Genomic DNA, 19,526 nt, shown 5'->3' on the forward strand with positions numbered 1-19,526 from the left:
GATATCCAACCCAACTTGGATACATGAAATATCATCATCATCATCATCATCATATTTCTACCCATCTGGGCTGTTCCCAGCAGAATAGTAAAAACACAACAAAACCTCAAACACCTGCCATCTCACACTGAGTCCTCTTGCTCCATTCGGTACCAAGAAGTAAGGGCAAAGCCACTGCAACATGAATGAGAGTCTCCCCCCTCCCCCGCCGCCACACACAGTAATTAGCATGGTATTTGCAACCTAACCAGATTCTTCTAAAGGGAGGGGTTGGATCTGAACCCAGGATATCGCTGGTCCCAGTCCAAACTCTACTACAGACATTGCCTTTTACATATTTGCTAAATACGCAGCTACATAAAATTGACCCACCTAAGGCTAAATGGTTGCCTACCTAAAACAATCTCTGCTCCTCTCTCCAAATACATATCGGGTCTCTCTGCTATAGGACTTTCTAACCTAAAATAGTGGGTACATTTTAAAGAGGAAAAGCAAGCTATGCTGATTTAATAAAAAAAAATTAAAAAAATATCAAAAAATGCCTGTGGGTAAATTTGAGCTGCCCACAGCTCCCCAGGGGCAGCTCAAACTTGCTGTCGAGCCATTTATGTGGATTTCAGTCAAATTCTAATTTTAGTGTTCATTAAACATGGGTAATTCCCTAGCCTATCCACGCATCACCTAGTATACATAATACCTCTGCAATATAGGTCAGCCAGGCTTAAAAAACACACTAAGACATCAAAGGGCAGACATTTCATTACAAGTATTAAGTTTATAAATAATTATGAACTTTGCAGGGTACAGCATAATCACAAATGTTGAGACAACGGTGAGGCCGTGTCATGTAGGGATATAGCCATGCAAAATGGTGACCTGTTAGGTGTCAGGGATGGCAACACAGAATGCTTCCTTACACTGAGATGGACCATTGGGGTCCATCTAGCTCACCATTGTCTACATATTCTGGCAGCAGCTCACCAGGATTTCAGACAGGGGACTTCGCCAGCCCTACCTGGAAATGCTAGAGATTGCACCTTCTACAGGCAAACTCTACCACTCAGCTACGTCCCCTCCCCTGTACCAAAGCTAGGCTAGGCTAGGCCAAGGGTTAGCAGACCAGCGTCATGACCTGAAGGGTGTGTTCTGCAACTTAGGGTCCCTAAAGAATGAGGAGGGCTTATACCATAGCAGACAGAAGGTACTTGCTCTCTAATGCTCCAGAAACAAAATTAGAGCCAATGGGAAATCACAGCAGAGAAGCAGGTTTCAGCTAAGCATTTGTAGAAATATCCTAATGGAAACAGCTGGCAGACAATGGAGCAGACTGCCACTAGAGGGGAAGAGATTTCCATTGCTGGAGGTATCTAAGCAGAGGTTAGATGGCCATCAGTCAATGATGCATCCTACACCGTTGTTCCTGCTCTGAGCAGAGGACAGGGAGTTGGCAACTTCTAAGGCCCCTTCTAACTCAACAATACCATGATACCATCCTGTTGGTGAGACAATAAGAGAAGCATATGCTTCTATTCACCCTATTTACCAGGGATGGACCATATGGACCCTATTTTCTGGTCCTTGACCCCCCCCCCCCCAAATGCTGTGCACCTTCTTCCTGATGGTGACAGTGGAAGAAAATGTGTCAGAAAGTAGTGGGCTCCCTTGCTTTATAGCTTTTTGTCTAAGCAGAGGTGGGATGGGCATCGGGAACAATGCAATAGTGGTTTTCTGCAGCAGCAAGGCATTTGACTAGGTAATCTTTGAAGTCCCTTTCATCTCTATGCCTCTAGCCCACACTCATTTATCATTAGTAATCCCAGAGAGGGAGCTGTACTCTAGAAAAGGATGACACCAGCAACTTAAAAGCATCTTCATATGGCTGGGCTGGAGAACCTGTGATCCCCCAGATGCACTACAATTCCCACCATCCCAAACCATTGACCATGCTGGCTGGGGCTGATGGGATTTCAAATCCAACAAAATATGAAGGGCAACAAGTTCCTGATGGCTATAATATGGCATAAGGTTCCGTATCCAAGTGGGGAGAAAATAGGAAGAATGCAATGAAAACATTATCCATGGGCAGGAACTAGAAAACAGAGCAGTGCTGGTTGGTGCCCATTGCAACTGTTAGGTTGGAAGGTGGGGACGCCAACAGTAGATGAAGTCAGAGCTAATGACAGATGAACTCAACTAATTCTAAGTTTGTCTCCATTCTCCTCCTTGCTGAGTTCTACAAAAGGGCAACACAAAGACTAAGAAGGAGGAAGCTGGCAGCCTGTGACACTCCCTAGACTGGTCATGAGTAGGAAAGCAGGCAGGTGGGGGTGGCTGATCACAGACTGAGGTTGGTGGGGCAATGCCCCGTAGGGCCTGATGGACCAGCCACTGCTAGAAACAGAGATTTAACCCTGTAAATAAGAATGGTTGTAGCATATGCATAGTCTTTTTTTTTTTATGTAACCTGAAAATTCAAGGGGCAACTTGGAATATCCCTGATGGAAAGGTCACACTGTCCTGTGTTTACAACCTTGGAGTCTGGCACTAGGTGCAGTTGAGAAAGACGTATAGCATTCTCGTTCCCATGCATATTGTTTACACAGACTGATCCGAAGGGAGTCACCCAACCACAATGTCGAGAGCAAGCCCTTCTGTGTTTTTAGCACGATGAATTATTTTGGACAAGTGCCGTGTTGTCTTGGATCCTGACATTGTTTCTCAAAACAAAACTCACGTTCTCCCATGCGGTACTTTTGAAATTTTTACTCCGGGTGAGTAATGTTCAGCAACTCAATCTATATTTAAGCACCTTAATCCTTTGCAGTAAATCCCAGCTTCGAAAAACTCTGGTCCTTGATCCATGCAGAGAGCTGCAGGCTATTGCTCTGTGGGTGGCCTTCATTGAAGAGTGGAGATTTCCGCTGCAAATGTGGTTCTCCAAGTAGGCACTGCCAGAGTCAGAAGAACGTATGTCCTTTTCATGCAGTGGAAACCTAGAGTGGCGACAAAGGCAAATGTATTCTCTTATCACACAGCATGCAGTTATTTATGGAACTTTAAGATGTGGTGATGGCCACCAGATCAGATGGCTTTGAAGGGGGATTATACAAATTTATGGAGGATAAAGCTATCAATGGTAGGGATTGACAAATCTGTCAATTTTGTCTTCTCACTTTTCCAGTCTAAGGGTTGTGTCCAACTAAATTCTGCTCAGAGTAGACACACAGAAATTAACATACTTAGGTTAGTCATGTTCTTTAATTTCAATCAGTCTACTCAGTAGAACTAACACTGGGAACAAAGCTTAAATCCAGTTTGCCCCTTTCCACATCAATTTAAGATTTTTTTCCTTGAAGTCCTACCAAAAATTGTGTGCATTATCGTGAATATTTCTCATGCATTTTGAAGAACAGCAGGACTTTTTCCATCTTGCCTAGGAGGGTGGGGCCCCGACTGACTCCAGCTACAAAAGCTGAGGCTACTGTACAGACTTGGGCTAGGGAGTTGAGGTGTGTTGTTGCTGTTGTTTTTTTGTATCTTGTGATTTTTGTGGAAATTGTTCAATTTCGTTGGGTATTTTAAATGTTTTACTTATTGTTTAGGATTGCAGTTATGTAGTTATGTATTTTTTCATATTGTAAGCAGCCTTGAGCATAGTTTGAACTGTGGAAAGGCAGCATGCAAATAATATTATGTATGTGTGTATGTAATTCCCCACCTCACTTCTGCTTCCTGATCAATTAATGCTCTTTTAGAGCAGCATCTGTTAACCAATCTAATTGCCACATTCCAAGTATGCACCCTTGTGCAGCATCAGCATGCCACTGGATTAAATCCATGCTGATGGCTTGCATTTTTAACAGCTCCATCGCTCACAGTGTTTATGGGCTGTTGGGATCCGTTTTATTAATCTATATTGACTTTCAGGGCTCAGGAAAGCCAAAGGCTCTCAAGAGTGTAAGCTGCAGACAAGCAAGGTGCAGAATGATGCTGTACATGCTTCCATGGTCACCTCTGGCTACACATGTTACCAATGGGAAGAAGAGAAATTTTCCTGCCTTACTGGCTTGGTGCATCATAAGTTAATGCTCAATGCTTGCAAAGCCACGTTGCAATGAAAGTCAGCGTCAGTTCACAGAATGCCCTGCTACACTGTACAGTCTAGCTGTGGCCAGTTGTGAAGGAATTCTTTGTGTAGCCTGGCCTTATGCATACTTTCACTACCATCATGTGTTATTTATAGAAGCCCCTAACGTATGGTACACTTGTGAGCTGCACATGAATAATAGACACAGGTCCCTGTCTGCAGGGTCACGCCGATTCCCTCGGTTTCTGATTCAACCATTTGTAAGCTCATGCGAATTTATCCAAACTCATGCACAAAACAGAAGTACCAGGATAGTTTAGGGTAACTTGAGGTTTGTAGGAGTCGTCTAGAAGAGCCCATGGAATTATGACAGAGAAGGGGGGGGGGAGACTGTAAACGAGGTGGCAAGGGGAATGGAAAGGAGTGAATAGAAAAGAAGAAAGAGACACAATATCAATATCAAAAAGGTACCAGGAGAGTCATTTCTTTGTCTGTATATTGAAAAGCTATTTTTTAATATCCTCAGAGGTGGAAGTACAAGTTGCCCATATACATCAATGAAGAAACTCAGCCTTTTACTGCAGGTGGGATTAAAAGGGATTAGATTAAATGTAGCTTGTATTAATATAGCTGGGACCACCTCCTTAAAAATCTTAGATGGAGGGAAACAAACATAAATGGTTGAGGGGGGCAACCCTAAAACATGTCAATAAGGGCTGAGCATTAGTGGGCATGGAATGCTAATTCATGGAGAAAGAAAAGAGGGGGAATGGAGGGGATGGGGATGGAATGGCTGAAATGCTGGACAGAAGCACTCTATAAACTAAAATATTTTGTTGCAGGACCCTGCTTGTGAAGACAGTAAGAGCTGCCTGACAGTGGAATGGACTCCAACAGAAGGTTGTGGGCTCTCCTTCCTTGGAGGTTTTTAAGCTGAGGCTGGGTGGCCATCTGTCATGGATGCTTAAGGTGAGATTCCAGCACTGCTGGATTCCTTGAGGCTTCCCTCCAACTCTGCAAATCTATGATTCTATGAATGGGAGGGACAAAGTTAATGTAGGAGATTCTTCCCTGAGTACTCAACTCCCAGGGGCCAAGGTCCCTTCAGTTCCCACCAATAAAATATTTGAGAGGGTCAGGGGCCCCCAAGGTTGATGGGCATTGCCATTCAAATGGGGGGGGGGGATGTCAGGTCTTGTGATCAATTATGTGGGGTGGGTCTTACCTGCCCCCCCATACTTTATTCAAGTTGGCCCCACTGTCAAGAGGCCTGACAGCCATTGGCGGTAGGTGGGGGGGGGGGGTATAATTTGCAAAATTCCAATGCAAGTGTGTTTTCAAAAAGCCTATCCTTGAACTTGGTAGATTCATTGTTTGATCTTACTGTGACAACAAATTAAAGCTACATACCCAATTAACTATTATTCTTCTTGCAAGAGCCAAATAGATTTATGGAACCTACCAATTCCATGGGCACAAACACAGACAGCAATGTAAATCCCAAAATTAGCAATAGGCTACATAAAAGAGATGGCATTTAGCACCTGACTGTTCTTATGCCAGAATGTCTGTATCTTGATAGTGGTCCTTTTCTGTCTTCTTCCCTGACCTTGGGAAGAAATGTTTCTCTTGGCATGCCAATACTCATAGAGCATGAAGTGTGGTACAAAATGGATATAGATAGATTAAAAGTGATTTGGTTGTTCTTTTGCCACTTGCTCCAGGAGATGTTGAGCGTGTTCAAATGTGATCTATCAAGCCATTGATCTCCAAGGGTAGGAGAGGCGTGTTGGGAAATTTCAAGTGCTTTTGTCCCCAAATCTGCCTATAAAGGAGGAGAAGCAGAAAAGCAAATTTGCTTCCAAAACATTTTCCTATACAATGTTGATATCCTAAAGAAAGTTTTTAAACCTCATTTGGCTTCACTGACTTTAAAATGGTTACTGTATATTTTAATTGTTCTGTTGTGAGCTTCAAGCAGCATATTTATAGAAAAAGGAGCATACAGTACTAATCTAAGTTACAGAATAATAAAGTAGATATAGATAGATAGATGATAGATAGATATAGATAGATGATAGATAGATAGATAGATAGATAGATAGATAGATAGATAGATAGATGATAGATAGATAGATGATAGATAGATAGATAGATGATAGATAGATGATATAGATATAGATAGATAGATTGATAGATGATAGATAGATGATAGAGATGAAAGTGAATAAGAAAAAGATCACAAAGCAGTTTTCAAAAACAACTGAAATAGAAGCAATAAAATGAAATTTGACATCCTACAATATCAAAACCTCATAAAACCTACAGAATAGGACAGTGTAAAAACCAGATCTGCTGTAAGCCTGAACAAATAAAAATGTCTGTGGGTGGTTATGGAAACTCCTCAGTTACGTGGGGGAAGAAGTTCCATAACTAGGGTCCCACCACCCAGAAGGCTCTGTCTCACATCTCCACACAGCAAGCAACATTTGTATTTGTATTTGTTTATGTGTATGTGTGTCTTTCTCTCTGGGTGTAATATTATATATTTGCTATTAAAGTAAGCCACATTGAGAAGGCTATAGTCTTGAAAGGCAGCTTAGAATTATCTGAAACATTAACCTCTCAGTATTATCTGAATAGTCCATCTCCGTATTTGACATTCTATGATATATTTGATATTTGACTGCATTTGTTAATTGTCATAATATTTGTTATCTAATATTTGACTATTCAACAGCTGACATGCAATGATGCATAGGGTCTGAAAGTATGTGGTACTTGGCATGCAATAGCATGTCATATTTGACAGTTGGTGTATAAAATGGTATTTAATATCTGACAGCATTTGATATCTGGCATGCAGTATTAGGCAGCTGAGAGCTTATATTTGATGCCTATCAAAACAATAAAAGATTGCCAAGTCTAAAGCATGGTATTTGCACACGCTGAATTAAACATTTCACGCATGCAAAATGACAGACAGCTTTGAATGTTTACGTATATCATTTGACTATTTGTACATATTTCATCTCTACGGAGAACCAAGCTAATATATTTACACATTTTGTCAATATGCCTCTAGGTGCAGAAGTAGTTAACAAGCAAGGTGACAGGAAGGATTGGCACGGTAGCATTGTGAAGAATGAGCTGGTTGTGGGGGCTGATTTTAGACGTCTGGCAATGAGAGACAGCGATGTTAAGGGAGGAGTTGCTAAAGTGTTCAGTTGTTGCTAAAGTGAAATATTTTGAAATATATTCTCACCTCCAGCAAACCCAAAGTTATTATAAATGTCTAGTGTTTCCTCTCCCACATGTAAAAAGACTAATGATTAGTTCTTATCAGTTTTCTCTTCTAATCCCAAGCTACGTTTTACTCTGTGTTCCACTGAAAGTAGTGAGTCTCAGTTAGTCATGCCCATCAGTTTTATAGCAGATTGAGCAGCCCCCAGTCCGTGCTGGCAGCAGGAGGAGCTGCACTGCCCCCGAGTTCCTGGCTCCTCCAACCACGAGCGTTGTCCTGATGTGACATCATGATTTCAAACATGTGACATTACAAGTGCGAGAGCAGCCCCCACGAGACTCTGCAGCCTGCTAAAGGCATTCCTCTTTCAACAAGACTTACAAAATCCTTTTGCCAGTTGGTATCTGTTTTACATCTGAACTGGTTAGATGTATGTGTTCTTGCTTTCATTTTCATTTTTTACAGTTGTTTTTAAAAATGGTTTTTATATACAATTATTTTAACTGTGTTTATATATGTATTTTTATATATGTCATTATATTTTAAATTGCTTCAAGATGTCCCATGGGAAGTGATTCAATCATAATCATAATAACTGAAAGGGTCAGTATTTATTTGATTTTTTTTTTAAAAAAAAATCCTGATAGGGTGGTTCCCCCCCCCAAAAAAAAAAAATATGTATGAACAAATTGGTAGGCTTCTGCTGTGAATACGTGTGTGTGTGTAGAAAGCACATTAAAATCAGAAAGGAATTACTTCAGCTTGCTTTCTAGAACTGTAGCTGTATTGGGCCCTTACATTATAAAAATGTCCTGTAAGCCTATTTAAGAGTAACCCAGCAGAGCTTACTTCTGAATAGAACTGCAGAGGGTTGTGAATCTGAAACAGAACTAGCCATGGTGAAAATTGAAGTGCAGTGGTCTCTATTCTGGATTAGTTATTCCAGGTGTCTCTGGGCCCAAGGGAACAGTGGGTGGAGGGAATCTTAGGCAAAAGGGGGGGGAGGTGTGATATTCTGCCAACCCCAAAGAAATGGTGGGAAAATTTCTCCCTCCCCTGGTTAATATACCATAAAATGGTCTCTCCAGTTTCTCCGCCAACAAATATGGCGGAAAATTGTGAGAGTCCCTAAAATTTTCCTTTTTTTAAAACAAAACAAAACCCCATATTCCGCTAGAAAAAACGTAAATAAACCATAATTGCTCGTTGGAGAGGTTGTGTGCATAAGGGCAGACTTTCTGAATTAAGCCTGTAATATAACTATGAACAGAGTATGTTTTGCTAGGACTGTTTCACAGAACACACTTGTTTTGTACAGTTGTGTGGCTGTTGCTGGGTTTAAAACAAAAAACCTGCCCAGCTTTGTAATTAAAATTAAAATGAATGATTACCAGTAAGAATGTTGCGCTTATGTTTAAGACCCAAAGAATTAAACTGAAATCCTCCAAAGCCCTGGATAAATGAAAGAAACGCACAAGCTGGCCCAAGTAATGAAGTCTGTCACCAAACAGTGACTTTATCCAGCTTAAGCCACTCGGCTCTTTGATCAGAAAGGCGAATGAGTGGCTCGAGGGGAGTTGTTTTGGAGGGGCGGACAAGCATTTGAGTTAGGAGGGCCAGCTTCTAAGCACTCCTCTGGAGGAGGACTCAGCATAGAAGCTAAGGGATGGGTGCTTCTCACTGAGTATGTAAGCCCAGGCTTCCCCAACCTGTTGCCCTCCAGATGTTTGGAACTACAGCTCACATCATCCTTGGCCATGCTGGCTGGGACTAATGGAAATTGTAGTCCAACAACATCTGGAGAGCACCTGGGTGAGAGAGGCTGATACAGCCCATCATTTCTATGAAGCTCCTAGAAAGCTAATACAGTAGCCAGGAATAGATAAAATCCCTATTCAAAGCTCAGGTCGGCCAAGAAGGCTTTAGGCAAACCACTGTTTTCAAAGGAACACAAGAAGCCTTCCTCCTACTGTCTGTCACTCCATCTGTGAGCAGTAGAGGGAGAGAATGGAAGAAGGGATACTCTGTCAGTTCTGAAGGTTGTATTTAGCTCCTTCTCTCCCTCAGTTGTTTCCTTCTTAGCTCGCTGTAACAATTATGTTGTTGTTGTTATTGTTGCGATTTTAAGAAATGCAGCCTGAATTTGTTCTCTCTCCCCAGTCTCCTTAGATTGTGAGCATGAGGGCAGGGACTATCTAGTCCATGGGTAGGCAAACTAAGGCGCAGCGGCCGGATCTAGCCCAGTCACCTTCTAAATTCGGCCCAGTCACCTTCTAAATTCAGTCCGGGAATCAGCATGTTTTTACATGAGTAGAATGTGTCCTTTTATTTAAATTGCATCTCTGTGTTATTTGTGAAGCCTGCCAAGGTGTTTTTACATGAGTAGAATGTGTGCTTTTATTTAAAATGCATCTCTGGGTTATTTGTGGGGCACAGGAATTCGTTCATTTTTTTCTCTTCAAAACATAGTCCGGCCCCTCACAAGGTCTGAGGGACTGTGGACCGGCCCCCTGCTGAAAAAGTTTGCTGACCCCTGATCTAGTCCGTCCGTCCATCTGTCCCGTCCTGTTCCCCCCGAGCTGTAAATCACTCTGAGAGGTTTCTCAGGTGAAGGGTAGGTTTAAAAGTCTCAATAAATGAATAAGTAAAATATTATTTGTCCATAGGGAATTATCCTTATCCTTATAGCACATTAATTCTCTCTCTCTCTGTGTGTGTGTGTGTGTGTGTGTGTGTGTATGAAGGGACGCTGCATGGGGTTATCTTGGTTTAGGATACCCAACGAGTTTACAGCCAAATTGAGAATTTAACATGTCCTAGCCACCTCAAAACTCATGGATGCTGACAGGGATGGCGGGTTTGTGGACCTCCAGGTGGGCAATAACTCCCATAATCCCTGACTACCAGCCACACCGTGTGTAGTTTATTGAAGATGGAATCCAACATCTGGAGGACCACAGATTAGCTACCACTAGTCTACAGCTGCAATTCTAAACATGCTACTACAAATAACTTCATTAGAACTTGCCATTGAATAAACATGTTATTATTCCCCTGTAAGCCACTGTGTTAGCCCCCACCCCACCCCAAATTTATTCATGGGACTATTCAACATAACGAGATAATGCATATCTCCAAGCTTTTATAAGATGCAAATAAGAATATCACACTTTAGCCAACTAAAAATAAAGGACTCATGACCGATTCATTTGAACAGCTGTAGGGTCACTTAATTTACTTTTGCAATATTGCACCAGAGGAGATTTTGTCCTGAATCAAAGAGTCTATATTCAGACTGATGCAGAACAGTGCACTTGATTGCTTTATTTATTTTTAGTAGGTTTCATTTCTGCCGTGGCTTGTAGTTTTGATGTTATTTATGATGGAACCGACCTTTGGCAGTAGAACTTTTGGATTGGATTCAGATCTAAATTTGATTGGCTAATTTATCAGGGTTTGTATAGGATCTGGAAAACGCAATCAGAACCCATAAATAAATAAATAAATAAATAAATAGCCCCGTTGCCATGAAGAATGCAATGCAGCTCTTCGACGGAGCTACCAGGGAGCATTCTTGGCCCACGAACCCACAAGCTGTCAAAAAGGTGCATTTCTCAAAAAAATATGCCGCAACTAATATTTCATATTCATTGGCAGGGTTCCGTCTAGTGGCTTGGTCTTGCAATGCACTCGACTCCTTTTTCATTGACGTTCTGGTTCAAATTAGCAATGGCTGGGTCAGGAGGTAAAAACACTCATTGCTTAACTGGTGGCAGACAACAGATCAGAAGACAGTCAAAGGTTGTTTGTTGACTTCTGAGCCGCAAGACAGAACCTGTTCATGTCTGAACACCAGGGGGACCAAGGCAACAGCTCCCACTGTGAAACAGTGGTGGGTGGGAGGTCAGTAGGAAACACTTTGCAGGCCAGTTCTGGCTCATGGGCCGCTGATTTCCTACCCTTGACTTAAGCAATGGGGAATATACAGTTTGCTACACTGAGGGAAAAGGCAGGCCTCTCAAAGTGGCTACCCTCCAGGTAGCTCCTAAAGGCTACTGTAAGGAAAACAAGCTAACAGGATTAGACACAATACCCCAGGAACAGGCCTGAGTGAAAATCCCATCCTGACCAGAAATACAGCAAAGGGTACATCTCTACAAATACTATTTCTTAAGAACATAAGGAAAATTCTGTCAGATCAGGCCAAAGGCCCATCTAATTTGACATCCTGTTCCCACAGTGGCCAACCGAATGCCTCAATGAGAAGCCCCAAAGCTAGACCTGAGCACAACAATACTCTCTTCACTTGTGATTCCTTTGCAAGTTTTTGTCCACCTGACCTAGGAGGTCGGGGCCCTGTCTGGCTCCTGCTACAAAAGCTGAGGCTGCTGAACAGACTCTTGGGTTGGGGAATTGTTGGGTAGGGTTGCCATCTTTGAAGAGGTAAAAATCCAGACACAAAAGTTCTTGAGGTTTTTTAAGGCAATCACCCGATAGCCCCACCACCGCTGAGCCTGAGCTGCCCTTGTGAGAGCCACTCACCCACATTTTTTAAAAAAACAAACCCAAATCCAGGACATTTACTTTAAAATGTAAAATTTCCCCAGATGGGCATGTAGGACTCCCAAAAGAAGACATATCTGGGAATTCCCAGATGTTTGGCAACCCTATTGTGGGGGGCAGGTATTGCTGCTGTTTTATTTCTAGAACTTATTATGATTTATGTAACAATTGTTCAGTTTGGCTATATGCTTTCTGATGTGTTTTATTTACTTTTGTTACATTTGTAATTAGGTACTGTTTTCATATTATAAGCTGCTGAGCATGGTTATAACTGTGGGGAAATGCATACAAACAAAATGGTGTATGTTTGGCTAGCAGCCACTGATAGCCCTATCCTCCACAATGATTTGTTTCTGCCACACCACATGGGCTGCTTTTGAATGGAGCAGGATATACTTATCCTGGTTTACATACACTTGTTATTAGCTCTCTACTGCATGGTCACCAATCTCCACCCTGAAGGTAAAGGACCATTTTGACAGTTTAGGGAGGGATTAATTTTAAGGGCAGGAAGGCACAAAATTCACCATGGCCTTCCATTTGCCACACTGCTATCCACCACCACCCCTTCAAAACGCACAGGAATGGTGATACCATTCTAAGTCATTGCACAAGAGAAGAAAATAACATAGATCCATGCGGGATCAGGCCAAGGAGCCACCTAGCCCAGCATCCTGTTCCCATAGTGGCCAAATGTCATGAATGAGCCAGCTCCCAGGGAAAGGTTGCTGCCAACTGAAGAAAGCAGCCAAGAACAGAGAGGGTTAACTGCTATGTAGGATGAGCATTGACTAGTGCCAACTCCCCTGCCCCTTGGAATGCTGGCTGATAAGGGAATGGCAGGGAGCAATCTAGAACGCAGTCAAAGCTCGCCGGAAGCACAAGCAGGTAGGAAAGAGTTAAGAGACAGCCTCTCAGGGAATGGGAAAGAGGAGGGAGTGGACCCACTCAGTCCAAGATCTCAACAAGTGGGAAGGATGCAAGATAGGAAGCAAAACAAAAGGAGTAGAAAGCGAAAGTTCAGTTGCTTCTGGGCACGCTGGAAGTAGTCTTCAGAAGCGTCATCTTGATTGATGAGGTTGGAGGCTGTGTTAAAGCCGTCCAGAGCTATCTGTTTGTTTTGACAGTAGGTAAAGGTAAAGGGACCCCTGACCGTTAGGTCTAGTCATGGACAACTCTGGGGTTGCTGCGCTCACCTCGCTTTACTGGCCGAGGGAGCTGGCGTACAGCTTCCGGGTCATGTGGCCAGCAGGACTAAGCCGCTTATGACGAACCAGAGCAGTGCATGGAAAATGCCTTTTACCTTCCCGCCGGAGCAGTACCTATTTATCTACTTGCACTTTATGCTTTTGAACTGCTCGGTTGGCAGGAGCAGGGACTAAGCAACGGGAGCTCACCCCATAGTTTTGACGATAAATCATCCTTTTAATTAACTACACTCACTGTGTTATCAAGCTGGGGACTGGACTCCTGAAACCAAGCAAATTGGGACACCCACAAGCAGGACCTGAGTGCAACAACACTCTCCCTGCTTGTGATTCCCAACAACAGGCATCCAGAGGCACAGTGCCTCTGACACAGGAGGTAGTACACAGCAATGATGACTAGTAGTCATTGATAGCTGTCTCTTCCATTGATTTGCTCAATCTTTCTTCACCTTCCCACAGTGGCAGCTACACTTGGCCAATGAAAGCCAGATACTGCAAGCCAGGTGAGATGGAAGCATTTTGTAACTGCATCACACTCCTGGAGCCACTGGCAGTGGTTTCTTCATACATGGCAGCAATGTCCAGTGATAAAGTGGGGCATGCAATCTTGTGAGCACCATCAGAAGGTTCCTCAAATATGCTGGGTCTCCGGACAATCTGCTAATTTTTCAAGGGCTGGCATGAGGCATGATGAATGGGTGCAAAGTCTGGTGTTCTGTTTTCTCTGCCAAATAAACATTGGAGAAAATGGATGGTTCCAGAAATTAAATGGCAATTTGTGTTATTTTTAGGGGCTGAGATGACAGGAGGCATCATGTTTGAAAGTGCTGGCTTGATCAAAGAGCCCTAAAAGCATTCAGCAGCACTGAGAACTATATATCAAATAGGATTATGATAGAATTAAGGGACTGAGCCATTTATAACTTTGGGCAGTCTCCCTCTTTGAAGCCTTCCTCAGAAATTGATCCTTTTTTCTATAAACCAGAACCATAGCATTGCATTAAAATATCTGCATCCGTTCCAAAACTATTAGCTTTGTACAAGATAATCCAGGGAAAAGGTAACAGTTGTATATGACACTTGAAATTTCAGACGGAAAAGAAAGCTCTTGTGACATCTAAATAGAGGAAACAATCCCCACACCAGCACTATTAGCGTGTCCAAAGAATTCCCTTCTGTGGCGTGACAATGTGCCAAGGCTGCATCATTGTGGCACTATTAAACAGTAAATCACAAAACAAAACATGGGAACTATTGTGTCCTCCCCCCCCCCCTGCAAATAATTGAAAAAGGCTCTAAAGAAGCTGGTTAGCTATATATTAATTTGCTAAATGCATTAGCAAATAAAGTTTAATATTTTTCATAGGCATTCTGAAACTGCAACCATATGCACTTATTTAGGAGTATACACCATTGACTTACTCCCAGGTACAGCCAATGTGGTGTAGTGGTTAGAGTGGTTAGACTAGGACCTGGGAGGCCAGGGTTCACATCCCGACTCAGCCATGAAGATTCCTGAGTAACCTTGACCCAGTCACTTCCTCTCAGCCTAATTTACTTTGCAGGGTCGTTGTGGGGATTAATTGAGGAGGGGAAGAACCATGTGCTCCATCTTAAGCTGATGATGATGATAGATAGATGATGATAGATGATAGATAGATAGATAGATAGATAGATAGAGATAGATAGACAGATAGATAGAGATAGATAGATGATAGATAGATGATAGATATAGATAGATAGATAGATAGATAGATAGATAGATAGATAGATAGATAGATAGATAGATGATAGATAGAGATAGATAGATGATAGATAGATAGAGATAGATAGATGATAGATAGATAGATAGATAGATAGATGATATAGATAGATGATAGATAGATAGATTAGATAGATAGATGATAGATAGATAGATAGATAGATAGATAGATAGATAGATAGATAATAGATAGATAGATAGATAGATAGATAGATAGATGATAGATAGATAGATAGATGATAGATAGATATAGATGATAGATAGATAGATGATAGATAGATAGATGACAGGCAGACAGACAGACAGACAGACAGACAGACATCAGGACTGAATAGGCCCATTTGTGTCATGCCCTTCCATATGTACGGATAATGCATGGAAGGTGGAGCACAACCATGCCCCCTGACCCTGCCTCCCAGGAGATTCTGGAGCTGGAGAAAGACAATAGTTCAGTGGAGGAGCACCTATTGTGCACGCAGAAAGTCCTCTGGTTCTTTCTTTGGTCCCTACTCCTTGATCATGCCTTGCTCCTGGCTTCTTATTTGATCCTGACAACTAGTTTGTCCTGCAGCTTCTTGTTCCTGCTTCTGTGTCAATGGTGGCTGGTCTATTAGGACAAATGGGGCACTGCCCCTGGTCTGCCCTCAGCCAGCCCCCACCTGCTTACTTACACCCTATTAAGGGGGTAGACCTGGCTGTCGGCTTTGTCCTGCCCTTGTAGAACTCAGCAGGGAGGAGGATGGGGACACAGTGATAGGAGTAAGCCAGCAGTAAACCACATCATGCACATTGGAGTGAACTCTGCATTAGCAAGAGCAAGATCTGCACCAACTTAATGGACTGTCAGGCCTAATGAGCACAGGAACTCATCCCCAGTAGGTCTTGTCCCCATAGATCAGTTGCTGAGATCAAGGTCCCCCACCTCCCTACAGCTGCCTATGTCTCTACCTCTCCAGGAGTTTTTTTCCAAGCAATCAGAGACTGTGTCTGCATGTTTGCCTTTGCTCCTGCCACTTCATGCTTCTTCTGGTTCTGGTAGACCAGAGGTGAAGGGAGCTTGGCGCAACAGGAGGGGGAGACACCTTTGATTCTTCCCTAGCCTGACTCATTTCTGCCTCTTGGCCTCTCTCCTCCCACACTATTACTACAGCTTCTGCTTTTGACTCTAGTCTTCACTCTAGCACAGATTCTCCTAGCTCCCTAAGCCATGTTATCTCTTCAGCTTCTTACATCTCCTCTTCTTTGCCTTCTCCCTCTGACATCATTGGCTCACCACCACCACCCTGGCTCTGAGCCTTCTTCCCTTGGTGGTTCCTAAGCTGATTCCTCCCACCATTCTTCTGCGTCAAACCAGTCCATAACAAATGGCTAGAACTGGATGCCTGTCATTGATTCTGGCTGCACCTACTGCCTTCCCTGCTTTCTGCACTACCAGTCCCAATGAGCACCAAGCCCAGAGCTAGATTAGCCAGTGGTTTGACTCTGTATAACACAGCTTCGTACATCTGAAGAACATTCAAAATGTCCAGTATTGAGGGAACAATCATAAAACATTGGAACCATGTTCACATACTCAGTCATTCAATGGGTTCACAGCCACTGAATATTTAACAGCACTGCAAAACAAACTGTTCATGCCTGCCCATCCTTCTGCTGTTTTGGCCTACCAAAAAAAAAAAAATTGCCGGCACCTCGTCATCCAGAATGAAAAGGAAATTTTAGCAGAAAGATGTGTCATGCCGTTATGCCAAACTTGTAGGCACTCCAAACCAATGAAGCCACAGGCACTGACAAATCCACACAGACATGAAGGCAGGATATTATATCACAATTTCCCCCAATCCTACCCTCTCATTGGATGCTAAATATGAATTATCAGCTTATGAAAGATATGACAATAATCAGAGATGCAACATTTAATATGATGGGGGGAAACATGCTGTGGTGCAGAGCTGAAAGTGCTTTCTGACCACAGCTAGTCTGATAGGCGGCAAACTAAATGAAGAGAAGAATTGAAATTTAAAAATAACGTTTGGTTTGGCATCCAAGTGTCCTTAGAGTTATAAATTTATTAGAAGCATTAGGGTAATAGAAGGGAAAGGGAGGAAGCTCTCCAAAGTCCATAGGTACCATAAAAGCGTTCTCGAATTTCAAATCGGTTTCATGCAATTTATGTCTGGGTACTATTTATATAGCTGTGTGCACAGCGAAAGGCTCCCGTATTTTATGGGAGCCAAACCATAAACCTAAATCTGAAAAGAACCAGATTTGGAATGCCTGAAATCCAGACGCAGAGCCAAATATTGGGAATTTGGACCATGACATAATTTTAGCTATCCATATTCTATTAAAGCCTTACATATTTCCTGGCCTGTGGTTGCGACTGTCCTTAATTCTACCCAGAGGGAGCTGCACAGCCTCTAGACACTCTGACCTTTTGCAGTCTCCTCCCTGAACATAGGCTTTTGTGTCCTCCTTGCCTCTCGATGGCTTAGCTGCTCTGTTGTCAAAGGGTCACGGTGATCCTTAGTTGGGTAGCTAAAGGGGTTAAGGAAACTAAGGAACACAGGAAATGAAGAGGACTTTATTTCACCCTCACCCACCCATTGAATGGCAAAAAAAGGGGGGGAATGCTTTTGCCATTTTTGGTGCAGCTCTAAACTGCACATGTCTATTTGGCTGAAGGATACACTTGTGTTGTTCTGCATGAAAACTTAGAGAGAAATCCTAACTCTCTTCCTGCCCAGTCTGGTGGCGAAGTAACACAGCAAACACATTTGGTGTACCAACCTGCCCGCTGCACCAAGGATTCCCTGCCCGAGCTGCTTCATGGGGCTGTCCCTGAATAAGTCTGGCCCAACCCATAGCCGCGGACATGCCTTAGACCTGGTGTTCACCTCTATGGATTTTGGTGATCTGACACTAAAAGCGAAACAAAAGAAGTGCCATGGTCAGATCACTTCCTGGTGCAACTGGACTTCTCCGCGACCCTTCCCCTCTGCAGGGAGGTGGGACCGATTCGGATGGTCCGCCCCCGCCACTTAATGGATCCAAATGGTTTCCAGAGAGTGGTAGGGGATGTTTTATACCATGTGGATGGCCTTTCAGCTGATTCCCTGGTGGCCTGCTGGAATGTGGAGTTAACCAGGGCTATTGACTGTTTGGCTCTGAAGCGCCCTCTCCGATTGCATGGAGCTCGGACAGCCCCATGGTTTTCCACGGATCTGGGGGCAATGAAACAATTGTTGAGACGGCTAGAGCACCGGTGGCGGAAAACTCATTCTTAATCTGACCGGACATGGGTTAGAGCTCAATGTCAAGCCTACCAAGTGGCAATAGCAACGGTGAAGAAGTCCTTCTTCTCCCCTCTATTGCATCTGCGGAAAACAGGAGCAAGAGACTCTTTCAGGTGCTTCACAATTTAGCAGAACCACCTGCTCCATCAGGGCCCAGTACAGGCCACATGATCTCCTGCAATGCTTTTTCAAAGTTTTTTGCAGATAAAGTTGCTCAGATTTGGGAAGAGGTAGACTCCACCGTGGGAGCAGGGCCGGGGCGGGAGAGTGCTACAGTCCTGTCTAATCAAGTTGTGTGGGATCAATTCCAATCTGTTACCTCTGAGGATGTGGACAGACTGCTTGGACGAGTGAAACCAACCACCTGACTCCTTGATCCTTGCCCATCCTGGCTTATAAAAGCTAGCCGGGAAGGGCTGGGTGACGGGCTTCGCGGGGTGGTGAATGCTTCTCTCTGTGAGGGAGCCTTCCCAAACCCGCTGAAAGAGGTGCTTATAAAACCACTTCTTAAAAAACCTTTCTGCTGCCTGCACTTCTATCCACCCATTTGGTAGGCTGGAGGAGAAGCTCTGTACCTATGGTATGACACTGGCATCTCATCTCTGATGGTAACCAGTGGGGGGGCTGATGAAGGCTGGCAAAGCCGAGTGGAGGGACACCTCTGCCCAATCTAATGGGCTCCTCACCCTGGCCCAAAGGAGAGTTGGTTAACAAACCACCCTGTTAAATGTGTATGCATTAGAAAGATGAAGTATAATGGCCTGTATAAATAGAATAAAATAAACCTCCTGGAATGTTTTAGCAACAAAGTACTAGACCCAGGAAAAATAGCAACATGTTTTATTTATTTGTCCCTCTCTCTCTCTCTTTTTTTTACAAATGTGTAACTTACTATGAATGAAAGGCAAATGCTGCAGGTTAATTAACAAGCCTGCTCTTCCAATGCTGTTTAGTGAGATTATGGCAGTGCCTGTTGCAGAAAGAGGACACTGCAGTATAATTGTCTTAAAAGCTCTCTATGGCTTATGGAGATTTAGCCTGTAAATGCAGTAAATCTTTATGAAACAAGTGAACCAGGTACTTCTTACAGCTCTTATGACACTCACTGCTTTGCTGATTTCCCAGCAGCACAGTGTTGTCCTAAGAAATAGGGGATTACATAGTTATTTTTATTTATCCTAGTCAAAGTTGGGTTGTTGGATTAGCTCGCTGATTTCACTGTTCACATAGAATTCTAAAATAAAATTTAAAAATCAAGGCTTTATTTTATTCAAACTCATCAAAGGCCATCAAACACTTTTAGTGATTTATGGGGAAATTACTGTTTGTTTGCTTATTGATTTGGCCCATAAAGGAAGTAAAACTA

The 19,526-nt window shown here is 43.1% G+C and overlaps 1 long non-coding RNA gene across 1 annotated transcript in view; it reads right to left on the reverse strand.

Moving 5' to 3' along the window:
- Window positions 1–2,835: 2,835 nt before the first annotated feature.
- The window catches only part of LOC310683113, a 63,200-nt gene continuing 46,509 nt past the window's right edge, over window positions 2,836–19,526 (reverse strand). Inside the window, exon 4 of the long non-coding RNA XR_014514292.1 lies at window positions 2,836–2,993. This is a non-coding gene — a long non-coding RNA (uncharacterized lncRNA). The remainder of the gene's footprint in view (window positions 2,994–19,526) is intronic.

The sequence above is a fragment of the Podarcis tiliguerta genome, assembly GCF_965153285.1.
Source record: "Podarcis tiliguerta genome assembly, chromosome: 8".
NCBI classification, from domain to species: Eukaryota; Metazoa; Chordata; class Lepidosauria; order Squamata; family Lacertidae; genus Podarcis; species Podarcis tiliguerta.